Raw genomic sequence first — 25170 nt, 5'->3', positions numbered from 1 at the left:
TATTGTCTTTCCCAGTGGGTTTTGCCAAAGCCAACAACATTTCTGGGAAACACATTTTGAGAATTTCTGCCTTTAAATTCAGTTCCAAGTGCAGCTTCAAAAGGACGTTAAGGAACTAATAATTATTTTTTAATGTTAGCAATTTGTAAATGAATCAACCCAATCAATAGATGAGTTAACAAGACACCAGGCCAGTAATTACTTTATTTTCGCAATCATTCATTTGCCCAGATTTTAGCGCCTGCACTCACCGCTTGCATTCACAATTGCCTCAAATTGACCACGTTCAGGTTTGCTGACTGAGATTCTCCTGAATTTCAGTGTTGAAGCTCTGTGGGATTGAGAGGACCATGTGGCGCCGTCAGCGATGGCAGCCTCGCCAACGGTCTGTCTGTCTTTTCTGTTATATTTAGTGTGTTTTAAAAAGTATGTGTTAATGTTCTCTGGTTTGTTTTATGTGGGGGGGTTGTGGGGGGGAGTTGGGTCAAACTTTTTTTTCCAATCTCTTACCTTGCCGGAGATGCAATTGTTTTCCGGATCGTTTCTCCAGTCACTCCATGGTCTAACATCATGGAGCGTGCACCCTTGCTCGAGACTGACTTTGAGCCCCACCGTGGGGCCGTGGACTTACCATCGGAGCCTGCGATCCCTTGCCTGGGATCGACGCTCCAACTGCAGCCTGCGGATTTCAACATCGAGGAGCTCGCAGTCGCGGGTAGAGACTGGTGTTGGGAAGCTCCAAAGTCGCAAGAGGTTTGACTAGCCCCTACCCAGGGTCTGATCACCCGGCACTGGAGAGCTGAGATCCCCCTGATGCGGGAGCTTGATCGCCCCGACCACCGGCTATGGGAGCCAAGATCACCCCGTCAACGGAAGGCTCGAGGCCCCCAACCGTGGGAGAACAAAGAAGGGAAGAGATTTAACTATTTTTTCGCCTTCCATCAGTGTGGAATGGGGAGGAGTCATTGTGGTGGATGTTTATGTTAAATATATTTTGTGTGTTCTGTTGCATTTTATTGCTATGACTATTGCAATCAATGGCAAATCAAATTCCTCGTATGTTGCAAAACATACTTGGCTAAAAAAAGTATAATTATAATTTATGATTATGATTTATGATGAGCTGTAACTCATATGATGAGGCTCACGGGTGGGCCAGAATAAATCCCATCCATTGGAAATCATTAACGTTCTGTCAATCCCATATGTCAAAGTCATCAAGTTTTGATGTTCAAATAAAATGTAAAGGTTCAAAACAATATAATAAATATTTGTAAATTATAAAAAAATTGCCTGCAATATGTTCATTTAAATTTAAAAAAAAAATATTTTCAATAAACACAACTAATAATTTACCTTTACATTTTCACTCCACTTGGCCGGTTGTGAATATACTGCAGGTTATGAAGATGATGGTTTGGTTTGGTTATTACTTGAATTTGGTCATAAGTGATAGGCGTAAAATTAGACCATTTGGCCCATCAAGTCTACTCCACCATTCAATCATGGCTGATCTATCTCTCCCTCCTAACCTCATTTTCCTGCCTTCTCCCCATAATCTGACACATGTACTAATCAAGAATCTATCTACCTATGCCTTAAATTTGGTTCTAATCTGTGCAATAACAGTTTATAATTAACTACTCAACACTACCTTCACTCATACAACATTAAACATATTCCAGGGTCTTCAAAGATGAGAATATTGTAAAGGACAACTATATATTTATAAAATTTTAAACATTGAATGCTTCTCATAATGTATTTAATTAAAAATTACATTTAAATAATGTTAGTACAATTTTAAATCCAAATCTCAGTCCCCATTGGAAGGGTAGGATCAGATGATAGGGGTTATATGCAACAAAATCTCCTTTTTTACCTCTGGATTTCTATTGCTTTATGATGAGATAAGATATGGTAACTCTCAAAATAGGCTCAAATATTTAAGAGAACAATAGGCAATGATCATAAAGAATCTTATCTTTTGGGGATATTTGAAGAGGAGAAAGCTGTGGATAGGCCAGCATTTTTTGGCAAAGTTGAAGAATCTCTCATCAAATCCAGCAGTGCACATTGCACAGTACTCTAAGCTTAGGAAAATTCAAATATGTGGAATTAGATTTTAATTCATGTACATATTTTTTAATTTGTAATATCAGATATGCAAGAATACTTCAAGCAGTGAACCTAAAAATGATGATTTGCCAGCCTGAAGATGCAACAAAGGACCACATATGCATGCCAACCAGCAAAGACAGCTTGCAATATACTGAGCTAAGCAACCTCACATTCAAAGTATCAAATTAAAGCTCTGCAGTCCTATGAGAGTTAGAAATAAATAATAGTGGATAATTTAATAGAGGGGAAGATTTCAGTAACATTCCCATTGTTAGCAGCGGTGTGGCTCACCATGTGAGTGTGAAATAATTTTTTTTAAAGCATTTGCAATTATGTTCTGCCAAGAGGGCCAGGCATGATCGATTTTGGCTTCTTCCTAAAATCCCTACCAGCACAGAGCGCACCTTTCAGCCAATTTGATTCACTTCACACAACACCAAAAACACAAATGAAAGCACGGATATAGTAAAGCCAATGGGGCTAGAACATCCCAGTTGCAGTGCTGGTGATATATGATCCAAAGTAGCTGTACCTCTAACAAAGTTCTTCCAATACAGTTATAACACTTGCATCTACCCATCAATGCAGAAAAGCTCTCCAGGTACATACTGGTCATAAAAACAGAAAACATCCTGCCTGGCTAATTAAAGGCCAATCAGTCTACTCGCAACCATCAGTAAAGTGATGGAGTCTACTATCAATCATGCTGTTACTTACTCACCAATAATCTACTTACTATGCCCTATTTTGGTTTTGCCAGAACTGCTCAGCTCCAGACTTCATACACATATGGTCCCTACATGGACCAAAGGACACCAGAGCTAAAATCAAAGTGAATGCCCCTGATATTCAGCCAGCATTTGAACAAGTGTGGCATCGAGGTATCCTGGTACAGATGTAGTCCATGGACATCAAAAAGAAAACATTAAATTATTTGGAGATATACCTTGCATCAAAAAAATTGTTGTGACTGTTGGAGGTCAATCATCTTAATTTCAGGACTACAGTGCAGGTGTTTCTCAGGGGAGTGTTCTCAGCTTGATCATCTTTATCTGCTTCATTCCATTCCATTTGCAGTCCCTTAGCAAATAAAGTAGCTCACATCTGCAGAAAGCACGACACATGCACCATTTAGCCACTATTTAAATAGATGATAAATACAAATCACTCAAAAAAGTTCCAGTCAATATCCAAGGAAGAGCCCTTGACTTTCCATGGTATTATCATTGCTAGATATCCAACTATCAATAGCCTGAAGTTACCATTAAACAGATTTTTTGGGATCGATGACATGAAATACTGTGGCTGCAAGAGCAGGTCAGAGGCTAGGTATCCTGTGTTGATTAACTGGCTTCCTGCTCACCAAGGCTTTTGTAATATCTTCAAAGCACGAGTTAGGAGCAGGATTGAATCATCACCACATGCCTGAATAAATGCAGCACCAATAACTCTCACAGCGTTTGACACAATCTCGCGCAAAACAGCCTGTTTGACCTCAATCAATCAACCATTTTAAACATTTGTTCTTGCATTCTCAATACATAGTGACTGACATTTGTGTCATATAGTTACTTGTTCATACAACTACTTTTCTTTGCAATTATAAAAACCATAATGTCGACACTAGAGGGGCCAATGCAAGTAGGTTCCCCTTCTAGTTGGACACCATTATGCTTCGGAAATATGTTGGTGGTCTTTCATCATTGGTGTGTCTAAATACATAAACTTCCTACCAAGCAGCACTGGGAGTGTACCTTGACCAGAGTTACTCAAGCTTGCAGCTCACCTTTATTTTCACAAGTAATTTAGAATAGGCAATAAATACCTGCCTTGCCAGTGATGCCCAGTTCTTACAATGCACTACCATTACAAATGTACATAAAATGCTGGAGTAACTCAGCGTGTCAGGCAGCATCTCGAAAGAAAAGAAATATGTGATGTTTTGGGTTGAGACCCTTCTACAAACTGAGTTCTCACTCTGAAGAAGGGTCTTGACCCAAAACTTCACCTATTCCTTTTCTCCAACAATACTGCCTGACCTGCTGAGTTACTCCAGCATGTTGTGTCTATCTTTGGTGTAAACTAGCATCTGTAGTTCCTTCCTACACCTTGCTTATTTAAATCACTTCCTCATCCGTTAACCAATAATTCAATTCAACAATATGTTTATTTTAAATCGTAGCATAAAATCAACCAAAGTGTACATGTTAAAACAGAATTGTATGCATGAGAAATGGTGGGCTTGCAAAGTTCTCACCAATTATTGTGCCTATTTGATGCCATTGAACTTCGGATCTAAAAGACACAAAGAACAGAGTTGATCACACAAAGCAAAGTAGGTGCCAGCCAAGAAATGGAAGCAGGCCTGCTTGTGCAATACTTAATTGGATCCCACTTTATTGACAAGTTGTTGAGAAATTTGTTACAACTATTTTGTCTTCTTTTATACATAAAGCTCACACAGCTACAATAATTGATTACATTTCTGTTCATTATTAAGTGAAGCTTTCTAATTTTTGTGCATGGAGATTGCCTCTGGCTGCTAACACAACCTCAAATCAATGTCACAACAGAGGAATGTTCAAACTTTGCTTATCGGCACAATGTAACAACCAATTCACCCCAAGCCATTGAGCAATTCCCTGCAGTATTTGAGCATTTCTACTTTAAGAGCTCTAAATGACAAGACATCATGCAATTTATTCACAATGGTGTGACTCCCAAAATATCTTCTGATGAACACGCACAATTGTGCAAATCACAACTTTGGTTTATATTTACCGTTGAGAAAATATTTCACTTCTATGAGATTATTCAGAGGTTATTAAATTAAATGGATAAAGCAACCATTAATTCAAAACAGGCACCAGTCATCAGAATATCTGTTCTTGAATACCTTTTAATCAGTTTGAAATGTATTTGCAGTTTGGATATTTTACCATCTAATTAGTAGTTTGTTTCACCTGAATCTGGCACATTATGTTAGTGGCTTCCGAAATTGATGTATCTCCCAGATAGATTAGTAGAAGATCAATGCCTCTTTAAACCACTACCGCGACAGAGAGTCCTCCTGTCAACCTGAAAACAGAACTCTGTGCAGAGGAATTGTGTCCGACACTTGTAAAAGCCCAGAGAATTGATAGATTTAATTAACCATGGTAGATATAATTGTGCTCCACAGATAAATTATTTTGTTATGATTCACCATTTCAAATGAATCAGGGGTAATTTCATTTAATAGCTCCATTGTTCATCACAAATGTTAATACTTACAAAGGAGAAAAAATGTCAAACATTTCTGGTGGATGCAAATTATTTGAATGGATTATACAAAATAGAAGAGGCTGTGCAATGAGTTTTTAATATGCAATTTCTTTGCAATTCAAATTCCCTGTGAATAAATGTCTCTGAAATAAGTAATGACCAGCAGATCCAATAGTATTGCTATTAGTTTATTCTCGAATTACATGCTAAATTAGTTTCTGAAAAAAATCATTTATAAATAAACAGAAAGTTCATAGAATTTGATAAATTTAACTGAAAATAAGGCTTTAGAATCTGATTTAAATAACAGTTATGAAATTGTACATACTTTGTAAAGATCTTTTAAGTTTATTTAATGAACGGTGACTTTATTTTATGTCATTTATAAAAACTTTCACACATCAAAAATTATTTGTTTTAATTATTGAAAAAGTGTCAGAGGCCCATTTGGATTCTTCTTAAATGTAATTAGTCTCGAAAATAGCCAATGTTAATTAATGAAATTTTTGAGAAATTATTCCTCTTATTTCGGCAAAGGAATTGGAATAAACAAAATAATGTCTCCATTTTAATGAGTTACAGATATCTTATAGGAGAATAGAAACATAGAAACATTGAAAATAGGTGCAGGAGTAGGCCATTCGGCCCTTCGAGCCTGCACCGCCATTCAATATGATCATGGCTGATCATCCAACTCAGTATCCTGTGCCTGCCTTCTCTCCACACCCCCTGATCCCTTTAGCCACAAGGGCCACATCTAACTCCCTCTTAAGTATAGCCAATGAACTGGCCTCAACTACATTCTGTGGCAGAGAATTCCAGAGATTCACCACTCTCTGTGTAAAAAATGTTTTTCTCATCTCAGTCCTAAAAGATTTCCCCTCTATCCTTAAACTGTGACCCCTTGTTCTGGACTTCCCAACATCGGGAACAATCTTCCTGCATCTAGCCTGTCCAACCCCTTAAGAATTTTGTACGTTTCTATAAGATCCCCCCTCAATCTTCTAAATTCTAGCGAGTACAAGCCGATTCTATCCAGTCTTTATTCATATGAAAGTCCTGACATCCCAGGAATCAGTCTGGTGAACCTTCTCTGTACTCCCTCTATGGCAAGAATGGTACCATGTTCCTGACTAAAATTGCAAGTCAGAGATTCAGAGCAAATGCTGGAAGAACTTGAGCAGAAACATTACCTCTCTTTCTCTTCCGCCGAATGCAGCTTGATCTGTTAAGTATTTCCAGCATTTGTGATTTTTATTGTAGATTTTTTCCAACATTTTTCAACATTTATTGCTAATCCCTAACTATATTTGCAAAGGTGACAATAGCTTATTTCTTTAATTACAGATGAAAGGTTGTTTTACATTTGTTCCAGGATGTGGATGTTTCTGACAATGTGACATTCATGTCCATCCCCAATTGTTCCTGAACTGAGGAGCCATTTATAAGCCAGTGTAATTACGGAAAGGGCAATTTCCTACATTGAAAAACACTTAGGAACCAGATAGAGTCTTTATAACAGATCAACAATTTTATGGTTGCTGCTGTTGTGTATAGTTTAAAAAAAGCTAACATAATTTATTATTTGCATTTAAATTCCACATGGTGCATGTCCCTGGATCAATGCTTTGTAACTCTCGGTGTGGGTTGAGCGAGTTAACAATGTACCTATCCACAAAACTATGAAGTTATTCTCACAGTGCTCTGGGTAAGGAATTATAGGATTTTGCCCCAAAAATTAAAGAAGAAATGTCATTTGGATGATGAGAGACTTGAAGAACTTACATCCAGCGGTGTTCCCATTTACCTGCCACTCGAGCTAAAAAAGCAAGACATCAGGGGCAGAAGAAGCCTTGATAAGTTGTTTCATGGCAACTGGTAGATTGTACACACTCTATATATGGTATGCTAGTGGTAGTTGGAAGTGGTAATTCAAGAGTAATGCAAACCATTCTTTGATATCCATTTACTTTGCAATTATCTGATTTAATCATCAATTTGTGCAAGAACTACAAGGCACCTCATTCATTTTATTGTAACTTTATTTGAAAACCTTATGCAAAGTGTTCTGGGTTGTATATTTTTACAGAAATCAGGATCACATGTCAGACATGTCATTCTTGAGCAGTATAGTTGCCCTACAAAAACCCTCCTATCACAGCTCCCAACCATATCTCCCAACCAGTCACCTTTGACAACTCCCACCACTCATTTGCTGCCTCATCCCACCAACCAATTGAGTACCCGATCACCCAACACAACAATCCAACATCTGCACTGTGGCAGTAGAGTTGCTGCATTACAGTGCTTTCAGCGCCAGTGACCCGTTTGATCTTGGCTGTAGGTGCATTTCTGTACGGAGTTTGTGCGTTCTCCCCATGACTGCGTGGGTTTTCTCTGAGAATTGTGGGTTCCTCCCACACTCCAAAGACATCCAGGTTTGTAGGTTAATTGGCATGGTATATTTGTAAAAATTGGCCCTAGTGTGGGACAGTATTATTGAGCGGGGATCGCTGGTTGGTGCGGACTCGGTTGGCCAAATCCCCTGTTTCCGCGCTGTATCTCTGAACTAAACTACACTACACTAAACTAAACACGGCTGGTCCGACCCTCGTTCTAACACTCTACTGACATTCAGCAGGCAATATATGTTCCTCTCAAGTTCCCAGACTAACCCATCCCTACCCATTTTCTGTTTTTTGTTCTGTAAGCCTCGTGTGAAGCTGTTTGTTCAATTGCAAACAAAGTTCTGTGAGCTAAAAGCTGAATACAACCAAAACTGAATATCCAAAGAGAATCAGAAATTGACCATAACTTTAAAAGATATATCTCATCCTTTCCCTTTCTGTATTTCTTTAAACTTGAATTGAATAATGTAACTGGCATTTCCCAGTTCACATTCAGTGTTATGAACAATGGCTTATTAACGACATAAATAAGTTATGCTGGTGCAACATTCTCAGAGGGAGTACAATTTAGAGCATGTGTAATGAAATTAGAGCATATGTAATGAAAGACCAATATTATTGATTTGCCAATAATTTCCCATTGATAGTAGCATTATCAATACATTGCAAGGAGATACATTCACTACAGTACGTCAAGCTACATCAAGCAATTAGGGAATGCTCTTAGCCTATATTGCAAAAGAGCTGCATTGCACCTTGAGAATTATGCACAATTTAGGTCTACTAACTAAAATAGAAAGATTAAACGAGAATTTACCGTTTGAAGTTTGATCTTTATTTTATGAGAAGTTGAAGTGAGGGAATACGTGAAGAGTCCACCAGTCCGCTCAGAAACCACAGAATAGTTGCTGACCTAAGCTATAGGAAGATTAACGACCTAAGAACTACCGAATGATCTTTATGAGAAGTAGGATTTGGAGTGGAGGGCATGTATTCCCTCACTTCAACTTCACATAAAATAAAGATGAAACTTCAAACGGTAAGTTCTTGTTTAATCTTTCTATTTTATATCGAAGTCATGTGAGTGACTACGTGAAGACTTCAAAGCTCTGTGGTTTCATGCAGTGAACCAGAGTCCATGCAAACATACTGCTCCAGTTGATCAGGCATGGCTGAAGAAACATACTGCATTAAAACATGATATTGACTTAAACACGTCCATGCTTTGAATGGAAATAATAATAATGGTCTCTTACATCAGGGATAATCAATAGCTAAATTAACAGAACTTAAAATGTTACTGGCAAACAAACCAGGCCTGGTAATAGGCTTATTAAAAAACGTTTGAAAGGTTCGCTCATTCGCCAATCTCGCTGTCACTAGGATATGGTCCATCGGAACTTCCATGACTCTTGCTGCCGATGTGGCTGCAGTCCAGGTAGAGTGAGATTTAAATATATCAATGTCCACTCCTGCGAATACTAATACATGTCTCAACCATCTGGAAATGGTCTGCACCGATACCCTTCTGTGTGTTTTTTTATGGCTGATGAAAACAGCCAGTTCGGTGCCTTGAAGGTCCTTTGTAACCCTTATATACTGTTTAATATAAGTAACGACACATAACCTACGATCTGGAGGATATGCCAAAAACTCCAGCTTGTCCTAGTAAACCTGGTCTACTTTGCTTAACTAGCTCATTTATATAAAAGGTTACCCTATTATTGGATATAACTGCCTTATCCAGCCTTAATTTCTGTAATGACTGGACTCGTTGCACTGAAACGAGCGCCATGAGCATGACTAATTTATAGGTGAGCTGGACCAAAGACAAAGATGCAGCTGGTGCCCAACTGCGAAGCAGCGTTAATACTACATGAATGTCCCATACCTCCCTATATCTGGGCCTGGGAGGAGGAGGAGGAGGGGGAGGGGGGAGGGGCGAGGGGAGAGGGGGGAGAGGGGAGAGGGGGGAGGGGTTTGTTAAAAATACCCCTCGTAAATTTGGATACCAATGGGTGAGAGCCGACAGAATGGTGTCCTGATCCCAGCAGCAAGTATGATGATTAAGCACTACGAGCAGTGTTGATAGCACTATAACTCATTTTTTAATCAAAATATAAAGTTGAAAGGAATTCCAACACATTGGCTATATCTGCCGTAACATAACCGATATGTGTATTGAAACAAAAAACTTCCCATTGTTTAATGTAAGAAATGTACTGCTTCTTAGTGCCGTCCTGCCAAGCTGCAGTGATTACGTCCACCGTTCGGTCGGATAATCCGAGCCCCAGGAAAGGTCTTCTTAGACTCTGCAAATTAACAGGTTGATTCTGTCATGTAGCGAATGAGATTCCCGAGAGACGGGATGAATAAGCAAATATTTATGTTTATGAACAACCATAGGTGGTTCTGTTAGCATTCCTAACAGCAAAGGTAACCATGGTTATGTAGGCCAGTTAGGCATTACTATAATACCCGAAGTGGAGTATTGCATGATTTTATGCAAGCATCAACCAATGAGGCAAATTGGAGGGAAGTCATAGAGGATCATTCCCCCCCCAGGCTAAAGAGAATGCATCAATAGCCTCCACCCCTGGGTCTGGCTCCCATGCTACATATCTTGGTAATTGGTGATTAAGCCTGGAGGCAAACAAATCAATATCAGGTGTTCCATAACGAGCAATAAAGTTGTTAACCACTTTGTGATCTAACATCCACTCAGTGTGATCATTAAATTTACAAGATCTAGTATCTGCCACCATGTTAAATCTACCCGGCAAGTAAGCAGTTGAGATCCAAATCCTCCTCTCCATACACCAATTCCAAATGAGATTAGCTAAAGTATCACAGGATACTGATTTGTTTCCACCCATGTGATTAATATATTCCACCGACGTGGTGTTATTGATTTGAAGTCTAACATGCACATCATGTAGCTTCCCACAGTAAGCCTTTAAACCATAGAATTCCCCCAGCATTTCCAGGTAATTAATACCATATTGACTGATAAATGATAATCGTGCATGTTCCATCTGCCGCCGCAACTAGAGATGGTGTTAGTAGCTCACCATCCCAGTGCACTTGCATAACTCTGCAGTGTAATTAAAGGTTTACTAGGCAAAATGCCGCTGGAGCAATGTTGAATATTGGTCGTCCGCCATTGTAACTCCGCTTTTGATTTAGATGACAACTGCATAGGTCTGTCGAAATGACCTAAGTGTAATTTAAGTGCCTGATCCTTTGCACGCTGCAGATTTTGATAATGCAAAGGCCCAAATCGAGTGGCTGGAAAGACAGACGCTATTTTGCCAATTACTCTAGTCACCTGGCGAATAGATGGCTCTTCTGCAATCAGAAGGTTATTACAAGCTTCCATTAAATCTAGTCTTTTCCCCCCGGGCAGGGTCATAGACATTTCCACTGAGTTAATAGTAAACCCTAAATAATCAATAGACCTTGTTGGTATCAACCTGGATTTGGCTGGATGGATGATAAACACCAATTCCTCAAAAATGAGCTTCGTAGCTGAAACAGCTAGTTTTGCCAAATGATGATCAGAATATCATCTAAATAGCCCATAACAATATGCCTTTTAGCTCTGAGCAATCCGGGCACTGGCCTCAGCAGTTTGGTAAATAACCGAGGAGCTGAGCTTGAGCCATTAGGTAACACTTTAAACTGCCACAGCTGCCCCATCCAGCTAAACTTGAGGTATCTCCGGTGATCCTTGTGAATTGGAACCGAATAATATGCATCTTTGAGATCGATGCATGCCTTAAAGCAGCCCTTAAAAATCCGTTGCTTAACAGTAAAGACATTCTCTATTTTGAAATGTCTATACTGCACATATGAGTTGAATTTTGCCAAATCAAGGATGATATGGCATCCACCATCTTTCTTCTCCCTGGAGAATATATTAGAGATGTATTGATCTTTTTCATAAATTGATCTCTCAATTACTCCTTTTTTGCGCAATGCGTGTATTTTCGCTTGCATATCCAAAGTCTCTTGTTTGGATCAAGTATACAACCGACTTGGCGTATCTTGTGTGGGTGGAAACGAGTTAGGCAAAAACTCAATTTTAAAACCTTTTATACTGTGCAATATAAATGGATCTGAGGTTATCTGCCGCCATTCATGCAAGAACAAACTTAACCTACCACCAACCTGTAATTCCTCCTCACACCCCATGTGACTGATGGAACCAGACCCACCTACCTCAAAGGTTACAGGTGGTTCGATAGCAGGCCCAACGGATCCTAATTCTGGTTTTGTTTTTTCCCCCTCGCTCTGAAAGGTTGAGCTGCTGGGACGTGAGGCTGCCGCATCTTCCATGATGGGCGGGACGGGCCTTGGCTTAAAAATGACCTGTGACCGGGTAGGACAGATCTGGAGTTCCCACTGGCTTCAGAAAACCGCTTCTTGCTAGTAGAGGCATAGGGGTGCTGACGCCAAAAGAGCAGAGACTTGCTCATAGGAAATGCTTTAATCAATCCTGCTGCTCTAGATTCCTCGTGCAAGTCTTTGACCTGCTTGCTCAGGTTTTCTCCGAAGAAGAGATTTGGCGGCTGAATATTACTGACCCTGCACAGATGTGTGAACTTTGGGTTCAGTACTGGCCTGATGGCATCCTTCCGGAAACAGTTTATTTCAAAATGGGCATTGCACATCAGCGCCATAGCATCTTGCTGAACATTAGATAATGGACCGCCATCGATCGATCTGGCAAAAGCCAGGATGCCTGCAGACAACAACCTCAGGATGCGCTGAAGCTTCATTTCTTTGGCTTTGATGTTGGGCCCAATATAACCCCAAATAGGGACGTTGACTAATGGCACAATTAAAGTTGCACAATTTTCTGGAGTGGGGTATTTTGCAATCGTTTCCACCATAGTTTCCTCCTTTAGTTGGTGGGAAGTAAGGTAGCTGATGCTTGAGGCCAACTCCCCTAGAAGTGGCTTGCCTGTCTGTGAAGGGACAGCAAATTTGGAGGCAAGCGCAGGCAACTCTTGTATATGCGACTCACGCATATCATGCATTACAGCACGAGCCTCCGGCACACATCCATATTCGGAGTCAGCTGTATACCGATCTCCGAAACTCCCCTCATCCGAGCACCAGGAGCTGCAGTAGGCGTTAACATAGAGTTGCCTGAATATGCCTCCGTAGCATGGAGCATATTGTGTGCCAGCATCCTCTCCATAAGCTGCTCCATTTGTGATAAACGCCCTAACACATCAGTCATTGATGTGGGAGCAGTATCCTCCTGACCTGAATCATCTGAGAGGACTTGCCTCGCTGTTTTCTCTTTGGCTTTGCCCCCCTTCGGGGTTGCCAAGCTGCTGATTCCAGGAACTAATTCCGAGCAAACTGAGCAAACTGCCAGCAACTCGGGGGATGAAATAGACGGCCGCTGGCTTCCCGCACCCCTCTGCAGCCGTTTTTTCCGCAGCCCGTCTATGTTTAGTCCTAGGTTTCTCCATATCACACCTAAAGACTGTTTTGAAAAAATACCGTATACCAAAATATCTCAGAGCGAGTTTACACTTACCTGTGAGGCTTTTTAAACTTACCGCTGGAGGAGCAGATGCTCCTCCCAGCCTGCCGGTGCGCCATTCATTAGATCTATTGACGCGCATGCGGGCTGGTGGGCTCTTCACATAGTCACTCATGTGACTTCGATATAAAATAAGGATATGCTTCCGTCAACTTTTTTCCCATGTCAACATGGGCACAATGGCATGGCAGGCACAGCTCCCACATAGCACCAGAGACCTGGGTTCGATTCTGACCTCGGATGATGTCTGTGTGAAGTTTGCAAGTTCTAACTGCATGGATTTCTTCCACGTTTTCTGATATAGTCCCACATCCCATAGATGTGTGGGTTTGTAAGTTAATTAGTTTCTATGAGTTGTCCCTAGCGTGGAGGGAGCGGATACAAAAGTGGGATAACATGGAATGTGTGTGAGTGGGTGATCAAATGGTCATCGTGGATGCAATGGGCTGAAGAGTCTGTTTCCATGTTATATATTTCAAACACTTAGCTAATGTCCATGATATATCACCACTGATTGATGGATTTATGACACAAGGAGAATTAGAATTGAAATTATAGAGAATTGCAGAGCTGAGTCGAGGCAGAAATGAGTTATGAACTAACTGAATCATGTAGCAGGCTTGATTGACGATACAGTTTCTACACATTCCTGTTCCTTAAACACCTGATTCAGATATATTTGTTTTTTAAGTATTAACCTGATGAAGCCCCGAGTTTTAAATAGGGTAGAAATAGAAATAGGGTTAAACCACAAAGATTTATAAATCATACTTCATCAAAATGCTCATTATCGGCATACATGGAGCCAAAAGTATAATAATGAATTATGTAGAATTTTATGGCCCTTTTATCTTTTACACTCAACAGATCTTAACCGGTATGTTTGCATTGCACAACTGTCTCTCACCTGAACTGCTTACAATCAAAAAAATATTTTTTTCTCTATCATATAACAAAGTAAAATGCTAAAAGTACTCAGCAGGTCAAGCAACTTCTGTGGAGAGAGTTAGTATTTTGCCTCAATAATCTTCCATCGGTATTGAAAAGAATGAAAGGAATCAAACAAAGCAATAAGATTAAATTACAAGAGAGTGGTGGTATAAAACACAAAATGTGGAGTCTTGCGAAAAGCAAAGAAACAAAAACAATCTTTAGAGAAGGTGAAAGTAAAGACACTAGATTGATTTAAAAGCAGAACAAAAATACTAGAAATGTGAAATAAAAATTGAAAGTAGTGGGGATACTGTCAGGAAACATCTATAGAGAAAGAAACTGAAACATTTCACGACCCTTCAATGTCAATGGCCCCTCAATTCATTAAATCTGGTTTCTCCCTTCATAGATTGTACCCTATCTGCCAAAGGTTCCTATTTTTATGGTGAAATTGTTATCTGAAATTATTAAACTGAGTGTTAAGCCTGGAACACTTGAACCTTAACACTTAAAAATTGAACCTTTTAATTCTTCTTTTCTGGCTTCCCTTTAAATACATCCAGGCATTTTCAATATTAACAATTTTCATTTTCTAACCATTTTGGGTTATAAAGGTTCTCCTAAATTCATTACTGGATTAGTGAGGATTGTGGAGAAAATTGGAGGGAAGGAACAACTCAGCAGGAAAGATAGGCCTCCTCCCCCCAAGTCCCGTCGTCTCCAGGGAATCCAACGACTTATTAAAGAAAGAAGAGGCATGAGGAAGTTGTGGAAAAAAGCAACAGCAAAAGAAACGGAGGGCATAAACCTCCTTCAAGAGGACCTAAAACAGAGGCTCTTGAAGCTGTGCAGAGCAGAGAATTTAAGGAAACGACACAAAAAGCAAGAAGAGACTTTAAGTTTGTGAAAGGCATTTTCACAAAAGAGAAAAGTGGTTCCCTGAAAGCGTCAAAAAAGGAGGTTGAAGGACACATCAGAACCATCCACACTGATGAGCTAAAAGATATCCCACCAATCTCACCCCTGCAACATCAATTTGACATCAGCCCTCCTAAGCTGAGTGAGGTGAAAGAGGTAGTGAAGAAGGCAAGAACGGCCTCTGCACTAGGCCCTAATGTGTCTACAAGAATGCCCTGGATGTTCTGAAATTCCTCTGGAGGAACATGAGGGTTGCCTGGGAAATGCAAGTTATCTCCAAAGCCTGGCAAAGAGCGGGGGGAGTGCTGATCCCAAAATTAACAAATGTGCCCACCATCAAACAGTTTCGGCAAATAAACCTTTTAAACATAGAAGGCAAGATCTTTTTCAGTGTGTTGGCGAAAAAACTTACAAAGTATCTGAAACAAAACCATTTCATTGATGCGTCAATCCAAAAAGCTGGCATAGCAGGCTTCTCGGGATGCCTTGAACATTCCAACGTCACATGGCATCAAATCCAGACTGCTAAGAAAGAACAATAGAATCTGCATGTCTTGGTCCTCACCCTGGCCAACGCCTATGGATCAGTAGTTCCTCATTCGCTACCGTGAACTGCTTTTGAAATATTTCACGTGCCTGCAAAAAAAACAAATCTGGTAAAAATCTACTTCCAGGATCTGCGATTTTGTCTCACAACATTAGACTTTACCACAGCTTGGCTACCACTGGAAGTAGGCATCATGGCGGGGTACACCATCTCCCCATTGACCTTCACTATGGCAATGGAGCTCATTATCAGAGCATTAAAATGGGTTGTTGGATGAAAACAGCTACAGTATGGTTAGCAGTTACCACCTATATGAGTCTATATGGACGATATAACAGCACTAACGATAACTGTCCCCTGCACCAAGAGACTTCTGGAAAAACTTCATCAGAACATCACATGGGCAAGGATGAAGATTAAACCCAGAAAGTGCAGAAGTATCGCTATTGTCAAAGGTCAAGGATCAAAAATTTCATATTGACAGAATACCTGTTCCAACTGTTTCAGAAATGCCAGTGAAGAGCTTGGGCCAAAGATATAATGCAAAGCTCAAGGTCACCGTAATTTGAACAACTCAAAAAGGATACCATCACGCACATAGCTCGCATCAACAAGACCTTGCTACCAGGAAACGTCAAGCTGTGGTGCTGCCAGTTTGGCATACTACCAAGACTCACGTGCCTTGAACTGTCTATGAAATCCCCATCAACAAAGTGGAAAAGCTGGAAAGAATGATCAGCACACATGTGAAACAGTGGCTTGGACTTCCATGATGCTTAAGTCCTGTCGGCCTGTACAGGAGTGGCAAATTGGAATTACCCATTGCAGGTCTTGTCAAAGAGTTCAAATGCACTTGAGCAAGGTTGGTCATGACCCTCACTGAATCTGAAGATACTGTTATTCAAACAGCAGTCTTCTGTGTGGCAATGGGGAGGAAGTGGACCCCATCTGAAGCTGTTCAGATTGCTAAGTCTGTTCTTCATTTCAGGGAAGGTAGACAAAAATGCTGGAGAAACTCAGCGAGTGATGCAGCATCTATGGAGCAAAGGAAATAGGAAACGTTTCGGGTCGAAACCCTTCTTCCTTTCAGGGATATGGTTGGCCAAATCCAACACAGGAGAGCCGGGCTTGGGCTCATCCCAAAAGCTCCTCAATGGCACAAGGCAACAACAGTGCAGAAGAGATGGCTCGTTGTGGAGGAGGTGAGAAGACAGGAGGAGACAGGGTGATACACCAAGGCCGTCTCAATGGCCAAGCAGAGCCAATGGACTAACTGGGAGAGCCTGGAAAAGAGGAAAGTCCGCTGGCGTGACCTCTGGCAAATGGAGGGACTCGGCTAAGTTTTGTCATCAGAGCCACTTATGACATAGAAACATACAAAATAGAAACATAGAAAATAGGTGCAGGAGGAGGCCATTCGGCCCTTCGAGCCAGCACCGCCATTCATTGAGACGTTCTACCTTCACCCCAGAAACTGAAGCAGTGGTTCGGAGAAGACCCTTTTGCCCCTTTGCCAAGCATCTGCATCATTAAGGCACATTTTAACAGGATGCACTACGAGCCTCGCCCAAGGGCGTTACACTTGGCAGCATAACCAAGTTCTCAGATAGCTGGCATCAATCCAGGAACAGAGGCGAACGACCACAAATGCTTCCCCACAATCATCGGCAAGAAATGTCCACTTCACAACATTGGAGGCCAACCTAGAGCACCAGATAACATCAAAGGAAGCAAGCAATTTGCAGCCTGCTCGAGATTGGAAAATGGACATGGACTTGGAAAAAAGCTTGTGTTTCCCCCAGACATTGTTGCTACAACATTCCGGCCAGACATGGTCCTGTGGTCAACAACAGTCAAGTTGGCATACGTTGTGGAATTGACAGTACCAAGGACATTTAGTGTTGAAGAAGTTTATGAGGAAAAAGACCAAGTATTGTGAACTGGCAACTGAAGCTACCCAGAATGGCTGGAAGCCCAAGATTTTTCCTGTAGAAGTGGGATGCAGGGGATTTGTTGCTATATCTACGACCAGTCTATTGAAGAAAATGGGGGTGAGGAGTCGCTCCCCCCAACAAGTAATCAAGTCACTGTCAAATTCAGCAGAAAAAAAGCAGCAATTGGCTTTGGATTAAAAGGAAAGATAATAATTGGGTTGCAAGATGAAGACAGGAGGGTATCGAACTGAGGAGGGTGTACCTGGGATGCTAGGTATCACCGTTGAGCCCTCTGGAGACATTGTGGGCTTATCAATGGAACATCAAAGAAGGAGGGTGCCCACCTGATGAATCTGATGACGTACCTACCCTACCTTTCATTACTCCAATCCCACTGCCAACATCAAGAGTGCCGATTTACTACAGGGATTGAAACATCAAGTCCTATTAGCTATACTGGCATCCATCATAGTTCTGGTTAAGTTTTATTTATAATTAACCAAAATGTACCAGTATCCTCTCTGCTAATAAAAATATCTATAATGTAATTGTAATGGGAACATCATGATAGTAAAATATCACTGAAGATTTGTGAACTTACTTTTAATTCAAGATTCAAGACTCAATTTAATTGTCACATGTACCAATTAAGGTAGAGTAAAATTTGAGTTACCATACAGCCATACCAAGTAAAAAGCAAAAATGCACACATAAAATAAAGTTTAACGTAAACATCCACCACAGTGGAATCAACATTCCTCACTGTGATGGGAGGCAATAAAGTTCAGTCATCTTCCTCCTTTGTTCACCCGTGGTTGGGGCCTTTAAACGGGGCCGTTGCCGATGGCCCGCTGTTCAAGCCCTCTCGTCGGGATGATCGAAACTCCGGTGTCGGGATGGATCCGAACACTCCACGGCATGGAACTCCAGAGTGGGCCGCTTCTTACCAGAGACCGCTGCTTCATGGGGTTAAAGTCCACAGGCCCCGTGGTCACAGCTCCAACACTGGCGATCCTCGGCAAAACATCCCAGGCTCTGCGATGGTAAGTCCGCGCCCCAACCGTGGCTTGATGCTCCGGGCTGGTCTCCATGAAAGGCCGCACTACTCCATGTTGTAGGCCGCAAGGGGAGTTGGAGATGCGACACGGAGAAAAATCGCATCTCTGTCGAGGTAAGTGATTGAAAATGTTTTTCCCCGATCCCCCCCCCCGCACCCCCCACATAAAACATGCCAAGAGACATTAAAACAAACATTTAAGACGTATTAAAATAATAAAAATAGAGAAGGGACAAGACAGATTGCTGGCGAGGTGGCCATTATGGGCACCACCCGGTTGGCTACATGTTTACGTTTGCTATTCCAGCACTTAGAAGATTCAGTAAAGCAATTAATAATTGGTTTGGCAGCAGCCATTGAAAATAAATAAGTGATTTTACTTTAATGCTTATCATTAAAAACAGAGAAAACTTTTATTTTGTTTACATGGGAAATAGAATGAGTGAGCAGAATATATTAAAAAAAACCTTGCTTGATTAATTATTGATTAGAACGAACATCACAGTAAATAGGCAAAAGCATTGGGAAAGGAGACGTATTGGTGTGACACGGAGGTCAACAACAATAATATCTATACAAGGTAAATGTTAAAGATACTCTGTATTTTATATCAAGGGACCAAACTTTCAATGCTAAAAACCAAAGGAATTAGCAGAGTGGATAATTGCTTTGGAGACCATTGAATTAGACGTCTAGAACAGACTGCCAGCTGAGTCATACCTACTTTGACTTTTAGTCTCAACAGTCTGATCCCTGCCAGTTCCATTAAAAGCTTGCATTTGTTTAAAATTCTAAACCACTAACACTCCCAGAATCATGAGCTAAGGAATATTAAAAGAGAGTAAAGAGTAGTCAGGAGTTGAGGGACTGAGCAGGCTAGGACTTTAATCCTTAGAGGGCAGGAGGATGAGGAATAATCTAAAGAGGTGTATAAGATCATGAGAGGAATAGAATGCATAGATGCACATCTTTTTACCCTGAGTTGGGGGATCAAGAACAGAGGACATAAGTTTAAGGTGAGAGGTAAAAGGAATGCAAGATGCAACCTTTTCACACAGAGTGTGGTGGGTGTATAGAATAAGCTGCCATAGGAAGTAGTTGAGACAGGTACTATCACAACATTTCAAATATATTTGGCCAGGTAACTAACATGGCTGCCCGCATTCCACCAGGTGATAGTGTGCAAACCTGACATGGATTATGAATCAGGTCAACAGCAAAATCAGACACGGATCAATCAGCAATACTGTTTGATCTACACATAGAACATAGAATTGTACGGCATAGGAATAGGCCTTTTGGCCCATAGTGTTTGTGCCAAACATGATGCCTAGCTGAACTGACCTCATCTGCTTGCACATGCATCCCTCTATTGCCCTGCATTTCCATGTGCTTATCCAAAAGCCTCTTAAATGCCACTATTGTATCTGCCTCCACCACCATCCTGGCAATGCTTTATCAAAAGCCTTACAAAAATCCATGTATACAACATCCATGTATACAACATCCATGTATACAACATCCATCACACTATCTTCATCAATCTCCTTTGTTACCTCCTCAAAAAACTCAATCTAGTTGGTGAGACACAACCTGCCACGTACAAAGCCGTACTGGCTATCCCCAATTACCCCATTTTCTTTCAAATGGGAGTAAATCCTATCTCAAATAATTTCCTTCAATAGGTTCCCGACAACTGTAGTGAGGCTCACCACCTTATCCTGTATTCTCTCGACTTCCCTTCTCAAACAAAAACAAATATTATACACAATATGTAATCACTTTGGATCTTTTATGAACAATGGCCACATGAAATGTCCAAAGCTGCACGAGACTCACCATTTTAATGTTATAATAATCTTCTTCTGTAGTGGGATTCTAAAGCTATTTCTTAAAGATTATCAAGTTGTATGCAAGAGATTGCTGACTTATTACCATAAGCCTTCAGATGGATATGGGACTGATTAACTGGGGTTCTCTTTTGACACATTAGAAAAGGTGAAATCAATGATGGATGTTATGGGAAGTGCCAGAGTTGTTAAGAGTTCCCCTCTCTGGAACCATAGAGACATTTAATCCATCAAAAATTCAATGGTCGTCTTTAGTCAAACCCTCTCCAGCAGAGATATAGATAACAATTGTGACATTTCTGAATACATCTTCATCTTTTTTTCTTAAGTCATGGGGTTTTCTAGTCAAAACCTACTATTTTTTTCATATGTTTATATGTGATCCATAGTTACAGCAATGATGTCAGCTATGATTTGGATATTGATTGATAACAATACTGCATAGGTGGATGGAAACCAGACATTTAATTTCAGAATGTGTGCCAATCATATATAAAAGTTATGATTGTGTTTAATGAGAAATTTGGCACTTTAATTCTATTATGTGGAGCATATAAAAGCATGCATTATATGAGTGGAAGAAAAAACTGTTTTATTATGGAATATATAATTCATGCATGTTTCCTTCTGACTTCAAAGGCCATTCATCCCATTAAACCTATACTGACTCTCAGGGCAATCATTCACCAACATTTCTCCTGTAACCTATCCTCTCATTCAATCAGTGCGTCTTTTAAATATGGGAGGAAACCCTTGTGAAAATTCATATAGTCACAGGGAGAATGTGCAACATGCTGATAGCTCTGCTGGTTGCTGAAACTGGAATGCTGGAGCTGTGAGATAGGTGCGCTATCTGCAGTACCTCAGTGCTGCCCTCAAAGAATACAGGTTTTCCATTTTATGCAAATAATGGTTATGGTCTGGAAGTCCCAGCCTGGAAGATTGGAGGAAGCAATGTTCACCAAGCCTTTCAAGAGTTGTTTGGATATGATGGGAAATAACCTACCAGACTATGGGTGAAGAGCTGGAGAATGGGGCTGAAAAGATTCCTGTACAAAAAACTGGCATGGGCTGAATGTCCTCCTCTTACAAATCTGATTACATTCATGGAACAAACTACCACTGTTGTTAATTTTACAATTTTCTTGATCCAAGAAATTGAATCTTCTCACTGTGACATAAGGTAATGTGCTGATAAAAAATGAAAAGTAATATCTGAAGATGGGTCATTAGTACTGTGATCAGATGGGATCAGCGTTGGAATAATTAATTGGCTCTTAGCTTCAGTGTGCCTGGCAGCTTATTTCAACCTTTCAATTACTCTTTTGGCTCCTTCAAATGCTCTGTAATCAAATAATTATTTGGAACCACTTCTTTCAAAACAGAGAATCCAATGAATGCCAGAAGCTTGAAATGTCCCCCAACAGTCCTTGACTTAACCTTAATTGTATCAGCATGATCTTTAATTTGATTGCTTCATCTAATGCAGTCTTAAAATGTTTGTACATTTTTCTACGTCATATAATTTGCCTAGAATTTATATATGTCATATATAAAAACCTGACATGGATATGGATCAGGTCAGCAGCAAAACCAGACACAGGTCAATCAGCAATACTGTTTGATCTACACATAGAACATAGAAAAGTAAGGCATAGGAATAGACCTTTCGGCCCGCAGTGTTTGTGCCAAACAGGATGCCAAGTTGAACTGACCTCATCTGCTTATCTATCAGTTAGATAGAGCTCTAGGGTCTAGTGGAATCAAGGGATATGAGGAGAAGGCAGGCACAGGTTATTGATTGGGGACGATCAGCCATGATCACAATGAATGGCGGTGCTGGCCCGAAGGGCCGAATGGCCTCCTCCTGCACCTATTTTCTATGTTTCTATGACGCATTCAGAAAATACCAGGATTCTTTATTTTTTCTACTATTCCATCGTGCAGCTTGGCAAGATGAGTTTCAAATATTTCCTTCTAGGTTTTATAATTAGTGTGCTTTTCATTCATTTGAGGTACAAAAAGAGAAATTATATTTATATCAGCCTGCTCCCAAAGTAGTATATCTCTGGAGTACGAATAGTGAAGAATTAACAGGATTTAAAGCTCTGTATCAACCTCTGTATCCCTATGGCTATCAAATTGTACAACTCCTCCCCCTTCTGTCATGGGGTAGACCTACCCCCCCCCCCCCCCCATCTTTGCAAATTCCCAATCCTGGACTTTCCACTCATGAATTCAATTTCCTGTTTCATGTATCTTGTTGTGTTTTATGACTGCTGGGAGACCAATCTCCCTCCTGGGATAAATAAAGTTCTATCGTATCGTATCATATTTCTACTGAGGATATGGTGTGTCCTACATGACATTTGTTGCATCTCAAGATAACAATAATTGAGTAAGTGTTTAGGAGATGACCGAAGCAGAGGAAGTGCAGGGAGGTAGAATACTCTGTACTCATGTAGAAGGAGGTTTTTCCTTCTCTTTATTCACTCCTTCAACATCCTGTGTTCTTCTACCTGCCCTCATTATATTCTCCCATCTCTCCTGCAACAGAGAAAACCCCCCAAAAATAATTCTGACCAAACAATTCAATTCCACTCTCCCAATAAATCCCATATCAAACAAACTATATACTGTATAGTTCATATATGTAAACTAGTTATATAACTCTACTCTATTATGATGAAATCTGAAAAATTCCAGAATACATTTTGGTCAAGTTGTAACAAAGTATATGGGGTGGCACAGTAGTGCAGTTGCTGCCTTACGGAGCCAGGTTCGATCCTGACTGTGAGTGCTGTCTGCAGTTTGTAGGTTCTCCCTGTGACTGTGTGGGGTTTTGCCAGATGCTCCGCTTTCCACCCACATTCCCAAGACATGCGGGTTTGTAAGTTAATTGGCTTCTGTAAAATTGTCCCTGTGGGGTAGAACTAGTGTATGGGTTGAATTTTGTTCGACGTGGACTCAATGGGCTGAAAGGCCTGTTTCCACATTGTATCTCTAAACTAAACTAAACATTCTAAAAAACTCCTTGCAGTTTTTCAAAATTCCTTACCCTTAGGTAAATGTCAACAATAACGTGTGCCAAAACTTTAAGCAGCCCTTGAAATCCTCCAGAATTGCTTTTTAACACATGGTTAGTTTATGTGGCATCGGTATCAGTTCAAATGCTAACGGCCAAAAAGGCAGTGCTTATTTTATGTGACCTATTAAACACTCTCAGTGTAAATCATCTCTTCAAAATTGTTTGCGTTGTTATTGCTAACTCAAACCTTCAATTTATTTACCAATACATCTTCTGTTAAATGGAAAGTAAGCTGGCATTTACAATTTAGCCGTTTCTGATTTTCAACAGCACCTATGAGCTTGGAAGAAACTGTCCACAAAGTATGTACATTGTAACAGTGAAAGGATACATTTTACATTTATACCCAAGGCAGACATTACCAAAGACTTCTGATATGTTATCAACACTTCAAAGACGTCATTAATAATGATCATCAAATCAATCAATCAATCAACCTTTATTGTCATCTTGCAAGCAACAGTTGTACAGTGCAAAATGAAAAGACGTTTCCCAGAGAATACCGGAGCATCGCACATGAAATTTAAAACATTTCACACATAATAAAACTAAAAACAATCCAGTCCCTGATGGAACAGTATAAATAGTTAAAAGCAGGTAAAACAACAACGTTAAAATACAGTAAAACCAATCATAAAAATGTCCGGGGCAGCTGATTTGAGTGGCCTGTGCCAGTTATTAAAGTGTCCGTGCCAAGCTGCAGAATCAGGTGACTGTGAGTACAGAGTGACTGTTTAGCAGCCTCACAGCCTGTGGCAGGAAGCTGTTTAGCAGTCTTGTATAAAGACCATAATTTTGAACAGGGGATAAAAGGAGTTATCACAGCATGGATACAAATATTGCCAAAAATAGTAGTGGAAGGCTATTTTTCAAACATTCTTAGATCCTGGTGTTAGAAAAATTACTTTGTATAATACATTATAATGACAGTCATAGAGTCGTAGAGTGATACAGTGTGGAAACAAGCCCTACGGCCCAACTTGCCCAGAACGGCCAAAACGTCCCAGCGCACTAGTCCCATCTGCCTGTGCTTGGTCCATATCCCTCCAAACCCATCCTATCAAAGGTTTAAAGGTTATTTTATTGGTCACATACACCTAGGTGTAGTGAAATGCTTCTTGCTATGCAGCACATAAAGAAAGAATGCAGACATAACATTAATAAGAGATTTAAACATAAAGAACATCCCCCCACAATGGTCCCCATTATGAGGGAAGGCACAATGTCCAGTCCCCATCCCCAGTTCACCCATAGTCGGGCCTATTGAGGCCTCCACAGTTGCCTCCACGGAGACCCGATGTTCCAGGCCGTTCTCGCCGGGTGATGGTGCTCTGGCGTCGGGAGAATCCTCACAGTGGCATGGGACACCTGGAACGGCCGCTTCTTATCCATGTACCTGTCTAACTGTTTCTTAAACATTGGGATAGTCCCAGCTTCAACTACCTTCTCTGGCAGCTTATTCCATATACGCACCACACTTTGAGTAAATA

The sequence above is a fragment of the Amblyraja radiata genome, chromosome 6 (assembly GCF_010909765.2).
Source record: "Amblyraja radiata isolate CabotCenter1 chromosome 6, sAmbRad1.1.pri, whole genome shotgun sequence".
Lineage (NCBI taxonomy): Eukaryota > Metazoa > Chordata > Chondrichthyes > Rajiformes > Rajidae > Amblyraja > Amblyraja radiata.
The sequence above is the reverse complement of the archived record's forward strand: the minus strand, read 5'-3'. Positions refer to the sequence as shown.